We start from the raw sequence: 19746 nt of genomic DNA on the forward strand, positions 1-19746 counted from the left end.
CCGGCCTGCTTCCTAGGCAGGGTAAGAGACTTGCAGCTCCTGCGGCGCCCCTTCCTCCTCCAGAGGAAGTAGGCCCCGAGACCCTCTGCGACTAGCTCGGGGGCCATCAGACATCCCCGGGGGTCTCCCGGGCCTCCGAGCTGGGCGGTGTCTGCAATGCCTCGTCGTGGGTTCTCTCTGGCACATTGTGCCGGTGTGCAAAGAGAAAAACACAAAACAAAACACACTCCTAAGTGCCACCGGCATCCATGGAGTGGCGATGGTCTATACCGAGTGCCTGTGCCCGGACTTGTGGGGGAGGGTACTGCGGTCCAGGGCAGCGTGGGAGGACCTTGAAGGCCGGCTGGCCGCACGGGAACCCTTCCTCTCCGGGTTCAGCGGCCGGGAGCACCCCGGGCGGCGGCAAAAAGGGTTGGTAGGCTCTCCTGCACCCCGTGTGCTCCCCCGCCTTCCCTGTGTCCCCCGGCTTTTCCAGGAGGAAGATGGGGTGCCCAGCGTGGGTGGGGCGCGCCGGGCCGCGGGGCCGGGCTGTCACGTGTCCCCCTCCCCCGCCACTGCGGCGGGAGTTCCAATCAGAGCGCGCCAGGGGGCTCCTCCTGGGCAGGAACCACCCGGCTCGGCGGCGGAGGGTGGGCCGCCGTCACCTGACCGCCCGCCCCCGCCCCCCGCGAGTAAGGGGCGGTGGTAGCGTCTGCTCGCTTACAAATGGCCCCTCCCGCCCCGCTCGCCCGCTCGCTCGGGCTCGGCGCGGACCCGCCCGGGCGCACTCCTGCTGCCGGTTCCCAGTGTCCCGCCGCCCTGCCCGGAGCCGGCCGGCGGTCCCCGGCACCCAGCGCGGAAGCTCGCCCGCGGAGGTCGTGACGGGAGGCTGGACCGCGGTGGCGCGCGGCTCGCCTACCGTCAGGTGAGTGTGCGGTGTGGGCGTGGGATGCTGCGGGGAGAGTGCAGGGGGACGTGCGGGTCCTCAGATGAGGACGCGGGTCCGTGCGATGCGCAGGTTAAGTTTGCAGAGCGAGTCCGAGGTCCCTCTCCATCTCGGCCTCCTCTTGCTGCTCCTGCGGGTTGGGGGCTCCAGCGAAAACCTAGATTTGGGGGGAAGGGCTTCGGGAAATTCTTGTCTTGAGATACTTGACAAAGGTTGAAAAGACACATCAGGTGGAGGGTGTAGCTACAGCTGATGGGGGTTAGACAGGTGCATTCGAGTTTGCCTGTGTGTGCGTGGCTCCCGGGCGAGTAGGGTGAGCCCGAGATGGGGCGAAGGCTCTGCGGCGGGTCATTCCGTCCCCCAAAGCCACTTAGATACCCAAGAGGGAAATTGCGCTGCTCCGAGGTGGTCACTGGGTGTTACAGCAGCAAACCGGTGACCTCCGTATTTCTGATATGCTCCTGTAGTAGCAGGAGAGCAGGTGGCTTCAGTAAAGAGTGTATGAGGCTTCAAGGCACCCAGAAAATATTCCATTTACCTTTTAACTTCTTGGCAGGATTGTGTATTAGAAGTGCTGAATCATGCAAAAAGACATGGAACAGGGAAATAATGAAATAATGAAAATAATTCACTTCATTTTTTGGTAAAGTTTTTCAAAGCTAGTGATAATTTTTGAATAAATGCTTCAAGTTTAAGGTGTAGGCACCAGGTATTTTAAAATCACATTCTAAGACTGTGCCCTTTGCTTTCTGGCTGTTGATTGCTTTTCTGTCCTTAGAGTGAGTTGTATCTATTCAGTATCTCTTGCCACCCTCCCCCCTTAAAAAAAAAAAAAAAAAAGCCAACCCAAGTCATGGGCTTTTTTGGTGTGTCCATGATTGTAAGAGGAGTGGAGGAAACCAGTCCTTGGAAATAGAAAACTCCTTCTTCGATGAATGTGATGATGGCCAATTTGATTTGTCATACGCATCTGAAGGGAATGTCAAGCTGATAACATGCAGACTAGAGAGAAAAAGAAACAGGAGTTGCCCATCAAGGAAGAAATGAGCCCAAATGCAATTGTGTTCAGTAAAACAGCTGAAGGGAAGTGATCCCACATGGGAGCCTGAGTCCTTGTAGGTGGAGGTGGAAGGGTGCAGCTTTTGATGCAAGTTCTGCGGTAAGACACCAAGTAGCATAACGACGATTTTTTAAAAAATCAGAGTCAGGATTAGCAAAATGGGTGTGTCCAAAGACAGCTCTTGCCCGTTTACTCTGGGCTGAACTGTCTGAACTGCTCATGGCCTGCTGACTCATAAGGAAACCAGCATGGCTTAGGAGGGTTGGGTTTTACTTATACAATCTAAATAACTATACCTGTAAAAAAAAAAATTTTTTTTTAAGGAAAATAAAATCTTTAACACAGATATCCATAAACAGAAAAACTCGTCTCCTCCTCACATCCTTTCTTCGGGGAGGTTTTTCCCGATTCCTTGACTTGTCACCTTCATTTCAGTACCTGTCATCCATGCTTGTGCACAGAACATTTGGGTTGACACCAGAGATTTGCACCTAAATCTTGACATTAGAAATAGTGGCATTCCTACCAATACGATTATTTCAAAGGTATTTGTGAAGGATGCCGAAAAACTGGACAATGAATGATTAATTGAGTTTTCTTTGCAGCACAGACTCCCTTAACATGGCATGCAGGACCAGGGAGCCCCACCCTGTTTCTGAGCATCTGCATGAAAGGCCAGGAAAGGAATTCAACAATTGCAGTGGTGCACAGAGAGGCAGTTTCTAGACTTGGGTGTTAACGTTTGTTTAAATAATTACTAAAAGGTTGGGGGGGGTTAGGCTTTAATCCATAGGGAGGTCTTGAAAAAGCACCTTGTTATGTGGTTTCACTTGTCAGCTTGTTAAAATATCCATTTAACTTTGAGAGGTTGATTTGGATAGAAAAGGGATCTGAAGTGGGTGCTGCTTCCCAATTTTAAGATGCTGGGGTTAAAAGACGTGCTTGGAAGGACAAATATCAAAGCATTTAGTGAAGCCAAAAAGAGTTATTTTTGCTCTGGTATTCTGAATAGAATTTCTTTATAAAAGTAAGTGTTTTAGAAAGAGAGGTTTCATTTTCAGGCAGTAAACCTGCTTGTGGAATAGACAAGCACTGGGCATCTCAGAACAGAGATGCACAATGGCAGCAGGAAACAGATGAATGAGTTTACCTTCCGCTCCTTGGTCCTTCAGTCGGAAGCCAGTCGTGTCATGTCAGATTAGACGAAGGCCATTTCTGCAACAAGGCGAGGAGATTTCAAACCTTATTTCAAATCTATGGGAAAGACAATGTTTTGAGCTGCTCTGAAGAAAGAGGCATTCATTATAAATTCACAATTCATTATTGTCCTAGCCATGCTAACCCGCATCGTCTACTGCAGACAGCGAGTCTGACCATGAGGAACAGAGATACCAAGACTTTCTTCTTCCCTTTTCTTTAAAAAAAAAAAAAAAAAGAAAAGAAAAAGAAATTTCAAAAGGACGCCCACTTGATGTTACCATTTTTTAAAGGCAAATAAATCATTTAAAGAAGAGAAAATTTTACTTTTTCCCTGATGGCTGGAGTGAATTAATGCACTTCTAAATCTGGATGTGGTGACCATTTATATAACAGAATAACTGTATCAATAGTTATTCCAGTCTGAAGTGAGACTCCAGGTGAAAATTGCATGTTCTGTTTGGAACGAATGTAACTTCAAAGCTGCTGAAACCACCTTCCGCTCTTTACCTTTCTTTCTAATACTATCTTTCCCCTCTTTTAAATCCACAAACCACACCTATCAATCCTAGCACCTAGAAGACTTTGCGATTTCACCAGGAACACACAATCAGGTAAATTGCCTGTGATTGCGGGTCATTCTAAAATCAAAATAGATTTCATCTGCAGCTTCAAGAATCCAATTGCGAGGACGTCTCTGGTGCTTTGCTCAGACACTGGCGCCCTGGTAGCCTGGTTTCAAAGAGGGACTTGTCCTAAGATTTGCAGCGATTATTTTGTGGAAGTTAGCTCTGCCCACTTGCATAGTTAATTGCAGTGCAGGAAGGTTCGAGAACAGTACCTCCTTGAGTTCCGGCAGTAAATGTGTACACAGCATTGTATGAGCAGCATTCCAGCACACCCACCTCCCGGTGAAGTGAATGTGCTGTCTGCATAAACACCTGGGCTTCTCTGGCCCGCCAACAAATCTCACTTTTCACCATACGAGATAGTGTTAATGGACACCAAGCTTGTTTAGGACCCTAGAGAGCCTTAGAGGATGGAGAGAGCTGTCTGATATCTGACTTCCTTTAGAGCTGGCCTCCAAAAATCTACCTGTTTCCCTTTTGAGAATGTGAGGTTATGTGTATTTTTGAAGGAAATAAAAGAGAACACGCTTTGCTAATCCACTTATTACAGGGAGTTGTAAGATTAGTAACCTTAGTAATATCTTTGGCTTTATGTAAAAATGAAAAATTCGTACGTTTGGGGGTACGTGACTGTTGGGTTGGGTTGAGTATTCGTAGGGAGTTGCCTTTAAAAACCATTTGGAAATCGCTGCTCTTAAAATTATGTGACATTAAATACTTGCACATTCATCTCTGCAAAATGAAAGAATACACTTTGGTATGCACAGTTTGCCACATACGCATGCATCCTACACAAACTAGAATTGCTATTTAGAATTATTCAGTTACTTATTTTACAGAGACTTGAGGTAGTGGGGAGAGTTTTTGTTTCTTCCCTAGTGGATGTTGGGCTCTGATTCTGCCTTGCTTGGGTATCTTAGGGCTTAGGACCCTCAAGAAGAGGCAAGGAACACATACAATTGTTCCTATTATGAGTAAAGTATATTTTTTACAATGTGTCTTTCTTTAGGTTGCCAGTTTAAAAGTAGTCATGCTCTAGGTTTTAGAACTAGAAATATCACGAGAAATAGCTTTTGTCCAGATGTAGCTCAGGATGCATCTCCTTTGGTCAAATTATGGTAAATCATCTTTGCTACTAATGGAATGTGGAAACTACCCAGACTGCTAATGATCTAAATATGTTGATCTTACAGGTGTTCCTTTGATACAGTGGATGGTGACTCTGCTCTTCTGCCTGCGAGTGGTTCAAAATGTAAGTTCAGCAAACCAAATAATCAAACATTGGTAATTCTGGAGCTCTATGCAGAACAGTTCTTCCCATTTTCATTCCTTCTGACCAAGACTCTAGCCTCATAAGTAAAAGGCTAGGAGGAGGTGATATCATCCCCTTGGGTAGGTGGAGGGATACCCACCTTAGACCAACATTTGTTCACTGTACAGCAATGTAACTTTATACAACTGCCAAGACAGCCGTCCGTTGGTATTTTTCTCTATTCCTCCTCACCCCATTATTTTCCTGGCAATAGAATAGGTACCTTTGGTGTCTGGGCAATACTGAACTGACACTTCCCCAGATGTCACATCTTTCTGGGTGGCCCTGCCTATTCTAATCTTCTCCTGGCTCAAGCAAACAGATTTTGATACGTAGGTACACACAGGAGCAGCATTCTTTTGTGCCAGAAGAAATCCTATGGCTGCTCTCGAGCTAGCTTTCCCGCCACGTCCATTAAGCAAAATGCTTCTTTAGCTCAGCTGATGAAGGTCACACTGTTGGGATCTGGTACACTTCAGTTATAAAATGGCAAGTGTTAAAATATGCAGGAGGCCATTACTCCTTCCACAAAGACATTGGATGGTGGGGGATTTTACAGATTTCCTAAGGATGGCTCCTTACTCTCTGTTCTCAGAAAGGGATCCAGGGGAAGATCCTTCCTTACCTGCCTCTGTAGAGACCTCCACATGTAATTTAAGCTATTTTGGAAAAATCTTTAGGCATTGAATGCATTTCATCAGCGGTCAGGCTCTAGAAAGCTGATTTTTATTAGGAAAAACATCTCTGCTGCCTTCTCTTCCCCTTGCTTTTCTGCCTCCTATCTCTGTTTCCTTGCCCCAAACATGGATTTCCGTGTAATTCAGTTCACTAAATATTTCTCCATTTTTGGTTTTGCTGCAGAGTTTATTGCTAGAGCGGCTAATAGACTTTTGGCACAAATAGTATATTGATCACTTGAAATCTTGTTTGAGCTTGACTGAATATACATAATGGGGTGTCAATCGGGAAAAAAAATCTCATAATAAATGGCAGGCGACTTATATTCGTGAGAAAAAAAAATGTCTTGGGCAGCACACAAAATATCATGTTTACTGTAGCATGACGGACTGATTCCACCAGTCTCCGCACATTCATGGGGTGGATATTTGATAGCAAAGGCAAGGTTAGAATACCAAGATCCTGGGACCGTTCTTTCTTTGTTTATATGGGGAAGCATTTTTGCACACCCTCTAGAGTATAAACATCTTCTAGAATCGCAGCCAGCGAGAAAGATCTTTTCTACCTGAGGAATTCAGAAATTGCAAACAAATCTGTTTAAGTTGGTGTATATTTAAAATCAGCTCCTGATTTATGCAGTCCATATTTTTTAACTTTTCACCATGTGTGTATCAGTGCATACACTCGCTGTATGCAAATATTTTCAATGTGTACATGGGAGAGCACGGTATATTTAGAGAAAATCCTGCTTTACATAAATTATTTTTAAGAACAACTGAGCAGAGGAGTAGCCATGCGTTAGGAAAGTGAAATCTTTTTTTTTTTTTTCCTTTTTAAATTTCTTATTGAATGATAAGTAAAGGAATCTCAACTTCACAGTTTTAGGGGTAATTCTTCAAATTCTCTTTTCCTGATAGAGCAGTGATTGTGATGGCAAGTATTTCTGGGAAAGTGGTATTTTTGGTTACTTTCTGTAGCTTTTCTCTGACTCTGTTGCCGTTGGTCGTCTGTGTGGAATCTGGCCCCAGAGGGAACATGGGGTATTGTAGGAGCTGTCATCCTGCTTCACCCCAAGACGGTGTGGGGTATATTACACTTTCCCAGTCCACCGGCTGGGGTGCAGCCTACCTGCCGTCGGGAGTTCTTGGTGTCCTATAAGTGAATGAAGTCAATGCGCTTTTTGCTTACCAGGGTTTTTTTTTTTTTTTTTTTTGGCTGTGTTGGGTCTTCATTGCTGTACGCGGGCTTTTTCTCTAGTTGCGGCGAGCGGGGGCTACTCTTAATGGAGGTGCGTGGGCTTCTCATTGCGGTGGCTTCTCTTGTTGTGGAGCATGGGCTCTAGGCACGCAGGCTTCAGTAGTTGTGGCATGTGGACTCAGTAGTTGTGGCTCACGGGCTTAGTTGCTCCACGGCATGTGAGATCTTCCCGGACCAGGGCTCGAACCTGTGTCCCCTGCATTGGCAGGCAGATTCTTAACCACTGTGCCACCAGGGATGTCCTGCTTATCAGGTTTTAGTTTGCTTTTTTATGGCAAAAACTAAATCACGTTCTAGACAAGTGTCTCTTCCAGTTCCTTTACGGTATTCAAGATTTTTAAAAGCATATTATGGCAGAGTTTTCACTTTTTAAATCTCAGGTCTTATCCGACAACTGGAAGAACCTACTTATCACAGAGTGTGTGAAAATAGGACAAGTGAGGCTATTAGGGTATAAAAGACGTGACATCAGGCCCTGATCATATCTGCTATTTTTCTGTAGGGCTTCAAGAACTTTTGCCTATTTTCATCTACTTCATTAAAATGCTTCTGATTTGTTTTTTAAGGTTTCTGATTAGCAGTAAGAGAGCATGCAAAGTTTGCTAAGAAAATGGGATTATCTGAGAACTCACCAGTTGCAGAGATGCAACAGTATATGATTATAGGGGAGCTATAGACTTTAGCAATATCTTGTATGAGTAAAATTTTTTATCTATATAGTCTCTTATATATGTATACTGTTTTATGACAGTTAGAAACTATTTATAGTATGCGGCTTCTTGCACAAAGAGGCAATCACATTCAATAGTTTAAGCTTGGGGAATTATGCTGCTGAAATTTTAGCAAAAACTACGTTACATGAGAACTTTAAACTCGGGAATTAGCTATTCGAATAAATTATTAACTTTTAACCTACAGAGAAATGAATGTCTGCAAATGTTAAAACTTGGACTTATTGGGTGTCACCAACAAAAGGGAAAAATGAAATCGCAGGGCAGAGAGAATGGGAAGGAAAAAATTTCCCAAAGTCTGAAATGTGCTTTTACAGGCCTTGCTGTTGTCTTAAATTTTGGATCATTTTACTGATTTATTTTAATAAAATGAAGGGAGGAAATGAAAGGGACCAAGAAGAAGCTACGCAAGCTGTTTTCTGATTAAAAGATATTCAAGATTATGTGTTGGTAATATAAATACCTAGGTTTAATAGATTGCTTTCTTACCAGTTCCTACCATATTACAGTGAGAATATTTAAAGACAAAACAAGTTAAAGAACATATCTTTTATGTCAGTAGAATTAAAAACAACATCAGTATACTCACCAGGTACTTGGTAAGGCGTTTACATTTTTTTTTTTTTTACATTGCTTTTTAAAAATCGTTATTCAACACAGCTTTTGAAAACCGATTTGAATTGGCAGTCGTTTCACAGAAGGGACATTACAGTTTCTGAGGTTTGATTTCTGCATACGCTAAGTGAACGTTAGGAAGTAACTGGAACTCTTCGATGTTTGTTTTCTTGCAACTGCAACATTTTCAGAAGGCAGAGTCAGAGCTCTCTTCTGTTAGAAGCAGCTCATTTAAAGTTATATTCATTTAAAAGAAGAACAGTAGTGAGACGACTTTTTCTTTCAACAATGATTTAAATAACGAGGCTGATGCGATGGATTAAGGATAATACGCATTTTTAAAAGTTGGTGTTTTTTCACTTTCGTAAAGAACACGTTGAGGCAAAGTAAAGACAGATTACAGTGTATTAATTCAATTATCAGTGAAGTAGTAGTTTGGTATATATTACTTTTAATAAATCTAGTTTTACATTTAATAAAATGTTTATTTTCAGGTTTAATTGCTCATGCTCAAACCACTTGCTTAGGGCATAGAACTTCTGCTGAGCCTTGAGCAAGTTCGGTTCATTAGACCCCCATGTTCCTCTTAAGAATGAAATTTTGCTATTTGCAGCAATGTGGATGGACTTGGAGGACATTATGCTCAGTGAAATAAGTTGGACAGAGAAAGACAAATACTGTATACATCACTTGTATGTGGGATCTAAAAAATACAACAAACTAGTGAACACAACAAAAAAGAAGCAGACTGACAGATATAGAGAACAAGCTAGTGGTTACTAGAGGGGAGAGGGAAGGGAGAAGGGGCAGTATAGGGGACTAAGGGGCACAAACTATTAGGTATAAAATAAGGTACAAGGATATATTGTGCAACACAGGGAATATAGCCAATATTTTGTAATAACTTTAAATGGTGTACAACCTTTAAAAATTATGAATCACTAGATTGTATACCAAAAAAATCCATATCCCCCATATGAGAGGGGATAACTTGGGGCTCACAGTCAGCTGATGACGTCTTATGTGGGGCTGGCCAAAAAGTTCGGGTTTACAGCAGCATCTTGCGGGAAAACCCGAACGAACTTTTTGGCCAGCCCAAATGTTTATTGATATGTTAATAATATATTCTATGTATGTCATGTAAGTATATAATATACTTATTAAAAGTATATTGTTGGGGCTTCCCTGGTGGCGCAGTGGTTGAGAGTCCGCCTGCCGATGCAGGGGACACGGGTTCGTGCCCCGGTCTGGGAAGATCCCACATGCCGCGGGGCGGCTGGGCCCGTGAGCCATGGCCGCTGAGCCTGCGTGTCCGGAGCCTGTGCTCTGCAATGCGAGAGGCCACAGCAGTGAGAGGCCCGCGTACCGCAGGAAAAAAAAAAACACTTATATTGTTATGCTTTATTTATTAATAGTTAAACATATATACCATTTCAAACAAGCCTAAACCTTTCCAGTTTAACTGGAAACAATACTAAGAAATTGACATAACCAAATGTCCTATAACATTAAAGAAATTAGGGTTAACTCTTTCCCCAGGTTAGTGCTGGCTTGAAATAATGCTGTGGCAAAAGTCATTTTCTTACTGATAGGCTGATCCACCACGGTTATGCCTGAATTTGGCGAAAGCGTAATGTGTGATGATGTTTTTGGATTATTTTGGTTTTGGTGTGTGTGCTTTGAGTGGAGGAGGGTAGCTTTAAGGAATGAGAGTCTCATTTTTAAAAATAAAAAAAAAAATCAAGTGAAACCAGTTAATCCCACTTTCAGGTTAAACTTCTTCATCTTGGTGTGCCCTTGCCTCCCTTAAGACTGGGCTTTGGTCACACTGACAAGTGTGGACATGCAGACCCATCGTCTGATGGACTTGATTTTGTCTCGGCCAAATAGAGGGAGTGGCCAGCCTCTGAATTCTATTCCCAAGCCAAGAATTTGAAATTGATGTTATTCCCCAGCAAGCTGGCCACACCCTCTTCAGAATCATTGTTTCATCGCCATGCTTTTCTTATACTCCTGCAAACACACCTATACCGCTCCACAAGTTACTCGAAATCATTTTTCTTTCGTATCGTTAAAAGTAAAAGGTAAGCGTTCAAGATAAGACTTAAAAATATGAAACCTACTAGAGATCCACATTGTCAGGCTTTTCCACTCTCATACAATCTGTGGAAATAACCTGGAGGACGTGAATTTCCAGCCTGGGCAAAGCTCTACCTCAGGCCTTTATGAACGCTCCTTAGGAGATGTATCTTACCCGGGATTTGCAGAGCTGGGATGCTGGAGTAAAGCAGACAGACAGACACTCTTTAGGCAAGGATTTAAGTTGACAGCTAAATAAAAACCAAAACAAAACAAAACAAAACACCAGCACAAAGTGAACATGAGAGTGAGAGTGAGAGGTGAGAGTTCCTGTTTCTTTAGAGATGTCAGTAAAGGCAGGAGAGTCAGCCGAATTCCAGGGTTTTCTGCTTTTTATTCTCTTCTGTGATAGTCCAGGGATGTCGCCACCAGTGACCACGATGACTAATCATTCTTAATTTTTCTAGTTCTGAACATGAGGCTGACTGGATCCCTTATAGAGCAGACTTCTTGAGCAGCATTGTCCGACGGAATTTTCTGTGATGACAGAAACGTTTGCTGTCTGTACTGTCCAGTACAGAGCCACTCGCCACATGTAGCTACTGAGCGCTTAAAGGTGGCTAGTGTGACTCCGAAACTGCATCTTTAAAATCTTACTTAATTTTAATTAAAATGTAAATTTAAAAAGCCACATGTAGCTGGGGGCTGTATATATTGAACAGTGTTGCCTCTGACAGTCAGGAAAGTGAGTCAGCTTTGCATAAAGTCCTCTTTGTGGATGATGTGAGCGAAGGGCCATGCACACTCCGGAAACTGGGGACGGGTCAGTGCTGACCACTGTGCGCTCACCACGTGCAGCTGCCAGGCAAATCATGGCTGTGCTGTTGCTGTCTTATGTTCACATTTTATTTATTTATTTATTTTAAATTCTTATTGGAGTAGAGTTGATTTACAATGTTGTGTTTCAGGTGTACAGCAAAGTGAATCAGTTATACATATACGTGTATCTATTCTTTTTTTTTTTTTTTTTTTTTTTTAAGATTCTTTTCCCCACATTTTTAAATAGAACTGAGTCCTCCCAGTTCGGGGCCCAGTGCATGATATTGTTACTACTCTTTTTTTTAATTGTGATAAGAACGCTTATAATGAGATCTAGCCTCTTCACAGATTTTTCCGTGTACAGTACAGTATTGTTATCTGTAGGTGCCATGCTGCACTGCAGAGCTCTAGAATGTGTTCATCCGGCATAACTGAAATTTCATACCCATTATTAGCAACTTGCCATTCTCCCCCCGCCCCCTTGGCAACCATTGTTCCATTCTTTGCTTCCATGAGTTTGACTTTTGTTGCTTCTCTGAGACCCAGTCCCCAACTGGGCAGTCTCTCTGTTGTCCCAGAATCTCTCTGGGTCCTGGCTACTTTGTTTGGTTGTGACTGTACCTCTGAGGTCCTCTTAGAATTCTGGCTTTAGGATAAGAGGTTTATGGGCAAAAGTCTGGATTTGCCCTTATAGAAGCTTCTTCCACCACTTCTTCCTTGTTTTTTTGTCACTGTATCCTGTTGTCCGTGGTGAGAGCTTCACCGTCTACTTACACTGGGGTCTCTGTGTCTGGAAGGATTTTACCTCCAGTGCGCTTAAGGGTATGGACCCCCTCAGTCAAGGCGAGACCTGTTACGAAGTTATGACAACTCACTCATCCCGCAGACAGGCCTCTTCCTAAAGGCGGTGAAAGCTTCCTCTATAAATGGAGAGGGTCTTCTGACTGAATTGACGGTGACCTTTTCAGAGCCTGTTCTGGGACAGAGTCCTTGGGTGAGTGGACTTGTCCTGGTGGAGCTTGGTCTCTTTGGCTCCCACCATCCTAAGACTTTAGCGGTAGGCCAGTGGGAGGGAAAGGGGGTGAAGTGTGCCTTGCAGCTGTGACCATCCCCTTTGTGCCCCCAGGGGGACCCCATGCTGCCCGGCATACCCAGGAGGCTTCCATCTGTGTGGGGAGAGCCAGCCTGACTGTGGTGGGCACAGGTGGGTGAGCGGCTCTGTCCTCTGGAAGCTCCCAGCCTGCACCCCACCGTCTCCCCCAGACCCAGGATCTTCCAATCTGGTCCTGCCTCAGAATCACCTAGGAGATTCTTCAGGAAAAAAATGTTCATAAGCAAATTCCTGAGCCCCACCCCTCATGTGTAGAATTAGACCGTTTCTTTCGGTTCTCTCAACCCCGTCTTCACGGTGAGGGGGTTTTCAAGACATGCTGCCGTCAGGGTTCCCCACCAGACTGAGTGAGAATCTCTGGGGTGGGGCCTGGACACTGACGAGTGTCAAGCTTCGCTGGCGCTGCTGATGCAGCCTGCCTCTGGCTCCATTGCGGAGGAGTTCAGGATGTGCAGGAGGAGTTTCAGCGGGGTTGCCCCCCTTAGCTTGTATTCACTTGTTGGACACCTGCTATGCGTCCAGCCACCCTCAATGTGATGCTGGCTTTCAGCATCTTCGCCCCTCACCTTTTCCTGCCTTCTTTGCAGTCTCGTCACTTCTGCTCCGCCCATCGAGCAAATGACCTCTGGGCCTGCGGTGACCTTTCCATAGCCTGCTTTGCAGCTCCGGCCGGGTGTGTCCTTCAGTGATGTGGAAGTGGGCCAAGTCCCCTTCCCCATGCCACCCTGCTCCCTGGCAATCAGGGTGCAAACCTCAGCTGCTCCTCCCCCGCCCCCCCACCCCCACCCCAGTGCTGTTCCTGAGTCCTGCAGCCTTGGTCCCCCTGCAACGTCCTCTGGTCACTCTGATGCTGACCGAGTTCAGACCTGCGCCGTCTCATGCCCGGCCTGATCAAAAAGGCTCTGAGTTGGCCTCTGCCTGCTTAGATGGCTCTCCTGTCCAGTTATCCCTCCTCAGCTGTGGAACCATAGGTCAGTTCACAGAACTCACATCAAAGCTCCTAAGGGCTTCTTGATGAGGAAAGGGCTGTCCACACCTCCCTCACCCACCCAACCCTGCCTTCACGGCCCCCGGCCACCCAAGGCTGCTAGCTGGGTCCTCTGTGCCCTGCAGCCCAGGCCTCAGTGCGTGGTCCCCCTGTTCTTCATCCCCCTCCCGTGTTTGCTGATCTATACCTCCCTCAAGGCCTGGTTCACAGGTCACCCGCAAGCTTCCTTCAATGCCTTTGGCCAAACCACTCATTCCCAAAGCCCCACACCTTTGCCTGCACCTCTGGTTCTTGGTTCTCTGCCCGGGCTCATATGCAGCTGCTCACAGGGTCCCCGCTCCCACCGCCAACTCCATCCTGCAGCCACAGTCGGTCCCTACATCCAAGGACAGGCCCCCTGCAAAGCTCTGCCAGCATCACATACTCCCGCCCAGGTGCCTGTGGCATTTTTAAGTGCTCTTGACTAGATGCCCTTGGCAGTGACCAGGCCTTTGGTTTTCCCCTGTGCGTGGACCTGCTGGACCCCTCACCCACTGACCAGACACATACACACAGCGTCATCCTCCCAGCAGGGAACTCTGTTCCCCACGCTGGCCCCCGCCCACCCCCCATCAGAGCTGCTCACTCATCCCTTCGTTCTCAGAGCAGCCTCCCAGCTCCTTGATGGTACTTTGGGAAAACACTTTTCTCCACCCTGGTCTTCTTGGAAGGAATGAGAATTTTGAGACACAGTTGGCATGTCTTTGTAGTAGAGGGAAAAGGATGCCAGGAACCCTCCCACTGTTGCCCCCTCCCTGTGTCATCTGTCCCCACCCCACCTCTACCCCTGTCTCTGCCTTAGCCCACCTGGCTATATCCTGAGCCCCTTTCTTGCGCAGCTGCTTTGAGGGTAGCCTCAAATGGCTGAGCCAGACCCTCGAAGCCATCGCCTCCCCGCTTTTTTGTGGGAGATCCCCCGGGGACCGAGAGGACAGCCAGGCCCCTGCTCTGGACAAATGCATAGAGATGAAGGGTGCTCTCCTGCCACCTGCTGCCGTGGGGAGAAAGGCTGGCAGCCCATCAGGAGGAACATTGGGAGGGGTTGAGCCAAGATGCTGAGGGCCTCATCCAGCCGGGCCAAGTTGGAGAAGCTTCCAGAGCTCAATCTTAGTGAAGGAGGAGGAACTAGAAGGGCATCAGAGGCCACAGATGCACGCAGAGGCCCGAGGGAGGGTGCGAAGGCCGGGCTTATTCGAGGAACTACAAACATGTCAAGTATTTCAGAGTGGGGTGGATGTAAAGGTGGGACAGGCAGAGACGGAGCAGTGGGACTTAAGGCACTGCCGCGGGGCAGAGGGGAGCGGCTGCGCAGCGAGCGCTGCAGATCCCCACGGGCCGTCGTCGGGGACGTTCCCTTCTTGATCCCGCCACACTGGTGCTCCCGGCTGGTGCTCCCCTGGGCCTTGTCATTGTCCCACCCGTCAGCCTCACCCACCGCGTGGAGACCTTTGCGGCAGTGGCTATACCCACAGTCAGGCCAGGGGTCCACTGGGGCTCAGCCCTAGAGGAGAAACCACAGCCGAGCCCCCAGGGGACTGTGGCCCGAGGACGAGGATGAGCTGCTGCACATTCCAAACTTGGCCTTCAGCCAAGAGTCCCTTCGGCAAACTTTTAGGGGAAAGAACACAGGCCGTCTCCCCCTCCCCGCGCAGGTCTCCTCCGCTGCAGCCCCCCCAGGGCCAGGAGCACACGGGCACCCCAGCTTCCCAGGCCACCTCAGGGCCACAGCCTCAAAGGACGTGGGTGACTCTGGGTGGCCCCTCTGGGAACACCTCCCAGAGAACATGGCCAGCGCCTTCTCGGCTCTGCTGTCAATCTCTGGGTGACGATCAAGGCGCTGCAAAAGGACAACTCACAACCAGCCTGCACAGAGAAGTCCTTGTATGTGCGGGGATGGCCCCGTCGTTCACTTTAGCACCATTTATGTCTCTCTTGATAGGTGTTACTGTACCTGAGAATGGTCAAGCGGCATTGCTTTAAGAAGGCTATTCAGCCATTCGATATAAAGCACACCGAGAGGGTTCACTGTCCCCAGGCAGCGCGATGGCCTGGGCCAACAGCCTGGGGTTGGCTCCTGAGTTTGCTGAGTGGGCGGGCGACGCTGGCAGAGCGTCATGGAGTCTGTGGGCTGGCGGAGGTGGTGGGCTGCCTCTTGGACGCAAGCACGTGACGGGCCCAGCCGGCCCAGGGTCCCTCTGCAGGATGACGCGGCAGCCCGTGTGGGCGGTGGGGAGCCGTGCCCACCCACCCAGGCAAATCAGAGAGAAAGCAGGCTGGTTCATGATTTAAGGTCCCAGGATTGGAAACTAGAGCCCCACATGGGAAGGACGATGGTTATTTGTAACCCTGGTCGTTGGCATGAATGCTCCATCAGCCAATGAGGGGATCCCACAGACACCCCCTGAACTGGTCACCCAGGTTGGCCTGAAGGAGGTGTCTTGACTGAGACACAGCACAGTTTTGGAGCTAGTCCAACATGCAGGAAGATCCAACGTCCCTGGAAAGCCTTCTTTACTTGGTTGTATCTACCCCTCAACCCTGCCCTACCACCGAGGCAGGCCACTTCTTCCCGGCCCCCCAGGCCTGCAATACCTGCTCTGACCCGAGGGCCCAGTGAGGAGACGGGGGTCCCATTCAGTTCAGGATCACGCCCCACAGTTGGCTCAAGCTCCAGGGACATCATCTGAATCGGGAATGTCCAAGGTATGTGCTTTCTGTCCCTCGGGGCTGGACCTGAACTGGCCACCTGGGCCCTGAGCACCGTGGTCCAGGACAGAAAGGGATTTACCAGCCTTATTATTACTGCCGTTGTTAGCTCTCCCTTTGCAGTGTTTCCTCAGCCCTTGGTGTGGGTGCTTTCTTTTATCTTCATGGCCACCCATGCAGTAGGTACTGCTGTCACCATTTTGCAAATGAAGAAATTGGCTCAGAGAGGGCAGGCCAGTGGCTGGGGGTCACACAGCTAGGAAGAGGTAGAGGCACTCCTTGTTGCTGTCCTGCATCTCCAAGGCCTGGACTCTGAGCAGCCTGAGCCCAGGCTCCCAGGCCCAGCTCCCCACCTTCCCCAGGTGTTTCTGAATCGTGAGCTGTGGAAGAAGAAAAAGAAGGAACGAGTTAGAAGCTTAGATGTGCTCCAGGGGCCTCATTTCCCAGCTTCCTCCTCCCAGCTGGGCCTCCGGGCTTCTGTAAACCGTCCTCAGGGCCCACTATCTCTCGCCTCCATACACATCAGTGAGTCATTTCCTCAACTTTTTTTTTCCCCCTTAGGTTTTTTTTTTTTTCCTATTAGGAAGAAAAGTTTCCTTCACAATGATTTATGCCTGCCTCTGCAGATCAGTTTTTGAAGTGTTTCAAAGACTTGCAGAATTACTTTTTGTTTCAATATTAGATTTCTGTCTCTGCAAAATTTAGAACCATATGCTCTCAACTATGGGTATTGGCTTCTGAGGAGTATCCACCCTGAATTTTTTTACCCCAGATAATAATCAGACATCTGTCTCAGGGCAGCCTAAACCTTAGCTGGGGAAATGCTGAAAAAATAGGGAATGGGTTCCTGCTCAGGGGCACACTATACCTGTGAGCCCTGATCCCCCCGGGTACCCACATTAGCAAGATGGGAAACCAAGGTAGATGGACACAGGCTTCAGGGCTGGGGGAGAAGAGAGGCAGGGTGAGTGGCTGAAGCCCTCAGCACAGGGCTGAGCTCCTGAGACTGTTCATGAGAACCATGGAGCACAGGCCTGAATTCAGACGGCCTGGCTTCAAATCCCGGCTGTGCCATCGGTCACTGCTGTGTGCCCTTGATCAAGTTCCTTAACCTCTCTGTGTATCAGTTTCTGAATCTGTAAAATAACGGTACTGCCTCCCAGGGTGGATGCAAGGATCGAATTAGTGTGTACGTGTAGCGCCCGGAGAACCACGCCTGGCATGTATTAGGGGCTCAGCCTTGTTGCAGCGAAAACTGACTGGTTTCTGGAAAGCACTCTTTGGAACAGCTGGGGATATTTTGCAACCAATGAAAAGCAGTAGTAATTCCTATTTTATAGAGGCAGAGACGGTTGACAGCTCTAGTGAGGCGCCAACCTAAAATCAGAAGATTCACATCACAGCATTCAGGGAGTTGATGCGATTTACTGTTTATTTAATGCATCTGTGCCACGCCGAGCTCCACCCGGGGTCTGGGCTGTCTTCCGTCAGCTCGCTCTCTGGACGTGCTGTTGCTTCTTGGTGAATAAGATTAGGTCAGGGATTGGCGCCAGTTTGGGAAGAATGACTGTCCTATCAGAGTGACACCATTCTTTGTGTGTCTGTCTCTACTTGGTTCATTGCTTTTGCCTGTGACTCCCTAGGCCAGGGGTGAGGGGAAGGGGAGTGTCACCTGCCATTGTGTACCTCCCTGTATTTTTTGGTTTGTTTTCAAGTTCCATTTACTTAGTTTAAATTTTTATTGGAGTAGAGTTGATTTACGATGTTGTGTTAGTCTCAGGTGTACAGCAAAGTGAATCCGTTATACATATGCATATATCGACTCTTTTCTAGATTCTTTTCCCATATAGGTTATTACAGAGTATTCAGTAGAGTTCCCTGTGCTCTACAGTAGGTCCTTGTCGGTTATCTGTTTTATATACAGTAGAGTGTATATGGCAACCCCAATCTTCCAGTTTACCTCCCTGTCATTTTGAAAGACACATGTTTACATGACTCTTGTCCCATTTGAGAGAACCCCTCCTGTGATCCCAACCTAAGGCTTCATCCAGTGGCGTGGTCCTCTGTAGGCCAGTTGGGGACCTGGGGGCCAACTCAGCTTTCTCACAGGTACTTCTTTCTGGCCCATCCAAGTGCCACGTATGAAGCAGACATCAGATGGTGGCCCAAGGGTTCAGGCCATTATGTACAGTAAGGGGTGTGGTTCAGGGACCCCACCCAACCCTCCCTGCCTCAGATGTTCCCTTGTGGGATATTCTTAGCCTCATGGCCAAGATGTGGGTGCATTTCAGGGGACCGAAAATCTCCCCTGTAGTTGCCAGGCACCAGGAGCCCCAGCAACCTGAGTGCACAAGCCCCAAGCCTGCTGGCACCTTTGTCTCCCTCTCGCCCACACCCACCTCATCCCCAGAGTCACCACCCAAGCAGAGGCCACCACCTCCCTTTTCAGGCTCCTACCCCGGCCTCCGTCTGCATCTGGTCTGCCTGTCCCCAGCTTCTGCTCCATCTCCGGCCATACAGCATCCAGGGTGGGCTTGAGAAACGCGACTCTGATCGTGTTATGTCTCCTGTTCCCCTCTCGCCAGGCACCCGCCCCAGCTTCCTGTGTTTCTTCATAATGCTCTGCAGCTTCCGTGGTCTGCTTTGTCTCTCTCGCCCCCACTAGCTGGTAGGGGCCATACTGGCAGGGTTGTGTGTGTGTTGCTCACCTCTAGGGTGACCTTACAGCCGTGGCTCTGGGTGGACGGAGAGGTAAACCCGAGAGAGTCTAAAGACAGGAATGTCTGGGAATCCATCTGCTAAGAAGCCAGGAGGACCTGGTGGAGGTAACAGGGCTGGTACAGGCAGGTGGAGAAAGAAGCCCCCCTGCCCACCACCCACCTGCCGTTTCTCCCTGACAGCCGGCCAGGGGCTCCCCAAGGCAGCTGTGGCACATGTTTCTGGGGAGCTTGGAGGACAGGTCTCTTCTCACCAGGAAAAAGATGGTGACCACTTCCTGGTGGCCGAAATCCTGGGTAGGTTAGAGAGGATGAACAACGATTTGCCTTCGGTGCCAGATTTCTCACACGTAATCTCAGTTCATCTCTACCCAAACTTTGTGAGGCTGGTTGCACGTTTCCCATGTAACTGATGAGGAAATTGAGGCTCAGAGAAGCTGGATGCTGCCCTCTCCGTTCCATGCCTGGCCTATCAGCCAAGCCTGAGAGGAACTAACTGCTGGAAAGAAGCAAGTGTGCAAACCCTATATGCCATAATGGGATCAAATCCCTTTATCTCCAGTTCACGGCCAAGACGAGGTCCCTCAGTGAGGACGGTTCAGATATGGTGATGGTCTGTGAAGCCAGGTGGACCGTCTTTCCCCCAGAGAATCTGGGGACCGTCTGGGTCTGTCCAGGAAAGTGTTGACTTTCATCAGCATGTAAGTGGCGTGACCAGTCTTCTCATCTGGAGCTCTTGAGGTCTGACAACAGGTCAGGTGTGCTCAGTCTCCAGACAGCGCACTGACAGCAGCAGGAAAACAGAGAGGCGAGGTGGGAAGAAAAGTCAGATCTGTAACCTCCCGCTACAGGACCTGCCCCTGCCCATGTCCGCATCAGCAGC

General features: G+C 48.0%; 1 long non-coding RNA gene across 1 annotated transcript in view; it reads left to right on the top strand.

The window, feature by feature from the left end:
* The first annotated feature begins 791 nt into the window (after nt 1-791).
* Nucleotides 792-19746, top strand: part of LOC132598179 (uncharacterized) — a 113395-nt gene continuing 94440 nt past the window's right edge. Inside the window, exons 1-2 of the long non-coding RNA XR_009566045.1 lie at nt 792-904; nt 5005-5063. This is a non-coding gene — a long non-coding RNA (uncharacterized lncRNA). The remainder of the gene's footprint in view (nt 905-5004; nt 5064-19746) is intronic.

The sequence above is a fragment of the Globicephala melas genome, chromosome 11 (genome assembly GCF_963455315.2).
Source record: "Globicephala melas chromosome 11, mGloMel1.2, whole genome shotgun sequence".
NCBI classification, from domain to species: domain Eukaryota; kingdom Metazoa; phylum Chordata; class Mammalia; order Artiodactyla; family Delphinidae; genus Globicephala; species Globicephala melas.